Below are 6,000 nucleotides of genomic sequence, written 5' to 3'. Positions count from 1 at the left end.
TGTACTGGTGAACCTAAAGCTCTTTGGGATGTGTGAAATGTCTTGTCTTCATTTTTTTTTGTAGCTTTTGAATTTGGAAGCTTTCCTGTTTCGTTATATCTTTTTTATAGCAGCAATTCTCACGTTTTTATAGCATTTTTATGACCCATAGAAAGGCCTCTTGGTACAATCTTTGGCAATGTTTCACCTTTGATGCTGTCAAGCAAGGATTCACAACAGTCAAGAGCAAACCTTCATCAAGGAATACAATCAAAACCTAACCAGTCCTAACCAGGACTCCCAAGTCGTCTGCTACTAACTTGACTTTACTTAGTTCCCAAAATGTGTAGCACCTAAGCTGGGCCTAAATCATTAGTACCTTTTTTCGTAGTTGGTAACTTCACAGGTTTAAGCTCTGTCTCACGACATCTACCTGAGAACCAAATTGCTGGTGCATTTCATGAAATTCACTAAGACCTCAATCCATCTAATATGTCTTCTTCCTGAGGTTTCAATGGCCAAATTTCTTCTCTAATGAAACCAAAACTTCACAGTAAATTGTATATGAGATTTCTAGGGTATCAATAATTTCTTTCTATGGAGTATCTCTCAAATTTCAAAGCCTGGTGTACTTTATCTGAGCTTCATGGGATCAGATATTGAATGGGGCCCTGTCTAAACTTACCCAAACTCTCACACAAGGTTCTTTGTCAATTTTCAAGGCTGTCTTAACATTCTTGTCATTCCAGAATCTTCAAGGAGGAGACTGAGATCTATTTGTCAAGAGAAGATTTGGAAACTATAAGGAAAAGGCCAAGATTCCCACGCAAATGGTGAGCTGGAATAAGATAATTCATTCTGCCTTTTGCATTTCATCCCCTAGTCTTGGAAGAGCATGAATAGTATTGTCATATTAAGAAAGAAATGGAGGGGCCGGGAGTTTGGCCTAGTGGTTAAAGTGCTTGCCTAGCATGCATGAAGACCCGGGTTCAATTCCTCGGTACCACATACATAGAAAAAAGCCAGAAGTGGTGCTGAGGCTCAAGTGGTAGAGCTCTAGCCTTGAGAAAATCCAAGGACAGTGCTCAGGCCCTGAGCTCAAGCCCAGGACTGGCAAAAAAAAAAAAAAAAAAAAAGAAAGAAATGGAGCCACTGGATGCTGATAGCTCACATCTGTAATGCCAGTTACTCAACAGGATTAAGTGAAGCCAGGGCTGGCAAAAAAGTACCTATCTAGATAGATAAATAGATAGATAGATACATAGATAGATAGATAGATAGATAGATATTCTGTGAACCTTTCCAATTCCAAACAATAACCAGAAAAATCAGGGCGGATTCAAGTGGGAAAGCACATGTCAAGCAATCCAGCCATGGTGTAAACCCCAATACCACCAATAAATAAATAAATAAAGAGTAAAGGAAGAATGAAAGAATCAAAGGTGGTAGGAGGAGAGGTGAGGAAGAAAGCAAAAAAGGGGCAAGTGAGGAAGAAACATAGAAATAAAAGTAAAACCAATGGAGTAATTAGAAAACCTATATGAGAAACATACTATACCTACGAAGAGCTCCATTTTAATTCCCTAATTTCACATTCCCAATTATTTGTTTCATTACATGTTGGAAATTAAGTTCAAAGCCCTTTCTTTTGATCCCAGAGGCAGTATGAATGTAAGTCAATCTGAGAAGCCCACTACATTTAGCAAACAAGTGAATAATCCTGAGGATATCAAGGCACTTAAATCACTTCTCTTTTCCACATCCCTCTTCTCCACACTCAGTGCTACATCTTGGTAACAACAATTCATTTTAACAGACTTCTAAAAAACGAGAGAGTTCTTAAGCTCTGTGATTTTAGTTATAATATACTTTATTTCTTTTTTCTTTTCTTTTTTTAATTTCTTTTTGTGGGTCATGAGGCTTGAACTTGGCCTGAGCACTGTCCCTGAGCTCTTCAGTTCAAGGCTACTGCCCCACCTCTGGGCCAGGGTGTTGTCTCTGAGCTTTTCAACTCAAGGATATTGTCCTACCCTTGAGCAAGCCCCACTTCCCATTTTCTAGTGGTTAATTGTAGATAAGAGTCTCAGGCCCTTTTGTGTCCAGGCTGGCTTTGAACCTTGATCTTCAGATCTCAGTCTACTGAGTAGCTAGGATTGCAGGTGTGAACCACTGTGTTCAGTTTTTATTGTATTTCTTGAATTCTCTTTATTCCTATTTCTACGAAGAGAGCTTTTTTTTTCTCAAGGCCAATATTAGAAGCCATATCCATCCTGAAGGATTCTCTTGTGGTAACTGGACTATCTCAATCAGTAAAATGAATCAGAACATTGTACCAATTTGTCTAGTTTTAGTTCATTTGCCAGTTCTGGTGGAAAAATACTAATGCAAGTGAATAATTACATCACTATTATCTTACATAGTAATAGTGCTAGTAAATTTTCTTTCTTTTAAAAAAATTTGTACAAAAGTTTGAATTCAAAGCCTCACAGTCTCAGCTTTATTGCTTTGCTTGAACTATATGATCCAGTAATGGCTCTTACTGCCTACTTAAGAGTTGGAATCTCACCAAACCTTCTGCCCAGGATGGCTTTGAAGCCTCAATCCTTGACAGATCTTAATTTCTTGAGTAACTAGGATTACAAGTGTGAGTTGCTAACATCTGGCAGTAAGTCTCACCTATCCTTCAGAAAATAGTGCCAGACTTTCTGAAAATCCAGCCCCTTTATCAAAAGCATACAACTTGTGAAATGAAAAAAAACTTATTTCTAGAAATTTTCTAATAGATGTATATACTCATTTTGCTTCATGTGGTATTGGAGTTGGAATCCAGGACCTTGTGCTGGTTACAAAGGTGCTTTGTCACTTTGTGCCACTCTTGCAGCACTTTTGGCTTTGATTACCTTGATGTAGGGTGTCATCTCTGCACTGTCAGACTAGACCACAGACTTCTTATTTGATAAAAACTCTGCCATCCCATCCAATCTTTCCTTTTGTGACATTTTACCAAGGCTGATCTTGAACCATGACTGTCCCAGAGCATCCTAATACATAGCTAGGCCTATAGGTGTAAGCCACCATGCCTTCATCTATTTAGTTTTTGTGTTTCTACATAACAAAACTGTGAAACTGACATATCATTACTGTATATGCATGTGTGCATACACAGGTATAATGTATGCCAAATATGGTGCTTGTTATAAAACATACAATTATGAGTGCAAAAATGAAAGATAAAAATGTAGCATGCTTTGAATAATGCCATATAAAATAATATATCTGCACATCAATTCCGAGATAGTCCAGGGACACAGTGGTGTTAGAATGCTAAGATTCGATTGTGGCCCTGCAATAAGGACTCAAGGAAATGCAAGTCATTTCCCAGCATTTCTGGCGATTCCCAACAGTTCATCCACTCCCAACCCAGCAGCTACTTTTAAGGGATAATCATTGTCTTCTTTTCTTTAAATATATTTTTGCACTGTGAAGACTAAAGAAAATCCTCCTACTTTTACAGGATAATCATTGTCTTCTTTTCTTTATATACATTTTTGTATTGTGAAGACTAAAGAAAATCCTCCTCCTTTGTTGTTTCTGAGAGGGAGAAAGAATTTGACAAGTAGTACTTATAACAAAGCTCTATCGTTATTATTGAGGTGATACACAGAGGGGTTAACATTTCATGTGTTAGGGGATGAATCCATTTCTCTTTGAATGAGGTCACCCTTCCTGCTGTGTTCCTCCAGTGGGGGGTAGTGTTTTTAAGATTTCACTGATATGGGTGTTTGTTCTATTTTTAAACAGTTTACATAAACCATAACTTTACTCACACAAAGCAATGAGTTTCGTGTATCTCTTTATGGAAGAAAGGAGATTTGGGGGTTGGTTAAATTGAATTTTGACAACTTGTTGTGTCTCCATCTTATAAATCTCCTCCTCTCCCCTGCTGCTTTCTATCTTCCTTAATCTTCACTCCTCCCTCTGTATGCTTCAATACACTAGTAACCCCTGCCAAGAGGTCAAGAACATCAAACATCATTATATATTTATTGGTTATTACAGTCATAATTAACCACGTTGAAGTACATTTATTTTCACAGAAGCAAAATGGAATGGAAATATGCCAAAAATTAAATTCTTACTATGACTTTTATTACTTTTTCTGACCTTTCTTTCTTTCCTTCTTTCTTTCTTCCTCCTTCTCTCCCATCCTCTCTCTGTTTCTTCCTTCCTCCCTTCCTCCCTCCTTTTCCATTCCCTCCCTCCTTCCTTCTTTCTACCTTTCATGCCAATCCTAGGGCTTTAACTCAAGACCTGGATACTATCCCTGAACTTTTATGCTCAAGGATGATGCTCTATGTCTTGAGCCATAGCTCTGCTTCCAGCTTTTTGGTGGTTAAAGAGAAGACTCTTACAAACTTTCCTTCCCTGGCTGGCTTTAAACTGTAATCTTTTTTTTTTACTTTTTTTTATATATTTTCATTTTAATTAATAAAAGGGTTGCATAATATTTGCCAGATAGAAGGTGCATCAATTCACATACATTGATACCCTTTCACATGTCTTGGTACCCATTACCCTCCCCCCAGCCCCCACCCACCCCCCATTTTGGTTTTCCCCCCTTCCCTATCAAATTTCAAATAACCAAATACAAATAAATTCAGTGTATCAGATAACAAAGTGAGATACTGTAACAATATGAGATACCCAAGGGAGAGCAAAGGAGATGAGAGATAACATCGTACATTAAGGACAACAATCATTTGTTATATGGCTTTTGTTTCAATATCCTGGAGGTCCTTCCAATTAGCTTCATACTATATGGCCTTATGTATCAAGGTTTTGCTCTATTGCAGATCTCTGCTAGTAGAGCCCAAGGTTTCTACTGATTATGACAAATGAGGGAAACCATTGAGCCTAAGTTCCTTTGAGTCTGGCTTACTTCACTTAATATGATTTTTTCTAAGTCTTTCCATTTCCTAACAAGTGGGTCGATGTCTTTTTTTCTGACAGCAGCATAGAATTCCATTGTGTACAAATACCACAACTTGTTGATCCACTCATCAACTGAGGGATATCTAGGTTGGTTCCATATCTTTGCTATGGTGAATAATGCTGCAATGAACATTGTTGTGCTAGTGGATTTAGTATGCCGTAGATTCTGGATGGTTGGGTAAATGCCAAGTAGTGGAATTGCTGGGTCATAGGGGAGTTCTATGTTTAGCCTTTTAAGGCACTGCCATACTGCTTTCCATAGTGGTTGAACGAGTTTGCACTCTCACCAACAGTGTAGTAGTGATCCCTCCTAGCCACATCCCCTCCAGCATCTGTTATTATTCGTTTTCCTGATTCTGGCCATTCTAACTGGAGTGAGGTGGAATCTTAGAGTTGTTTTGATTTGCATTTCTTTTATGACCAGAGATGTGGAGCATTTCTTCATGTGTCTATAGGCCATTTTTGTTTCTTCTTCAGAGAATACTCTCTTTAAGTCTTTGGCCCATTTTTTAATGGGATGGTTGTTACTTTGGAGATTACTTTTGGAGTGATTCAATTTTTTGAGTTGTTGATATATTTTAGATATGAGGCCTTTGTCCGTTGTTTGGTTGGTGGATATCTTCTCCCACTCTGTAGGCTTCCTAATTAATTTACTAGCTATGTCCTTTGCCATACAAAAGCTCTGCAGTTTAATGCAGTCCCACTTATCCAGCCTTTCTCTGATTTGTTGCGATTCTTGGTCCTTATTAAGAAAGTTTCGACCTGTGCCAAGGAGGCCTAGTGTATCTCCTATTCCTTCTTGTAAAGTTAAACTGTAATCTTCAGATTTCAGCATCCTGAATAGCTAGCATTACAGGCAGGAACCAACAGCATCCAGGTTCTTCATATTTTTATTTATTAATTTATTCACTTATTTGAAGTGCTGGGAATTAAATTGAGTCCTAAGTGTTCTAACACTGAGCTGTGCCTTCAGATTATTAATTATACTGTATATTCTTAATTTAGAAGAAAATGAAGAGATTATATTTT

At 37.9% G+C, this 6,000-nt stretch overlaps 1 long non-coding RNA gene across 1 annotated transcript in view; it reads left to right on the top strand.

Moving 5' to 3' along the window:
* The first annotated feature begins 745 nt into the window (after window positions 1-745).
* Window positions 746-6,000, top strand: part of LOC150049129 (uncharacterized) — a 40,083-nt gene continuing 34,828 nt past the window's right edge. Inside the window, exon 1 of the long non-coding RNA XR_016538963.1 lies at window positions 746-812. This is a non-coding gene — a long non-coding RNA (uncharacterized LOC150049129). The remainder of the gene's footprint in view (window positions 813-6,000) is intronic.

The sequence above is a fragment of the Megascapheus bottae genome, chromosome 20 (genome assembly GCF_031878675.1).
Source record: "Megascapheus bottae isolate mThoBot1 chromosome 20, mThoBot2.hap1, whole genome shotgun sequence".
Taxonomy (NCBI): domain Eukaryota; kingdom Metazoa; phylum Chordata; class Mammalia; order Rodentia; family Geomyidae; genus Megascapheus; species Megascapheus bottae.
The sequence above is the reverse complement of the archived record's forward strand: the minus strand, read 5'-3'. Positions and strand labels throughout refer to the sequence as shown.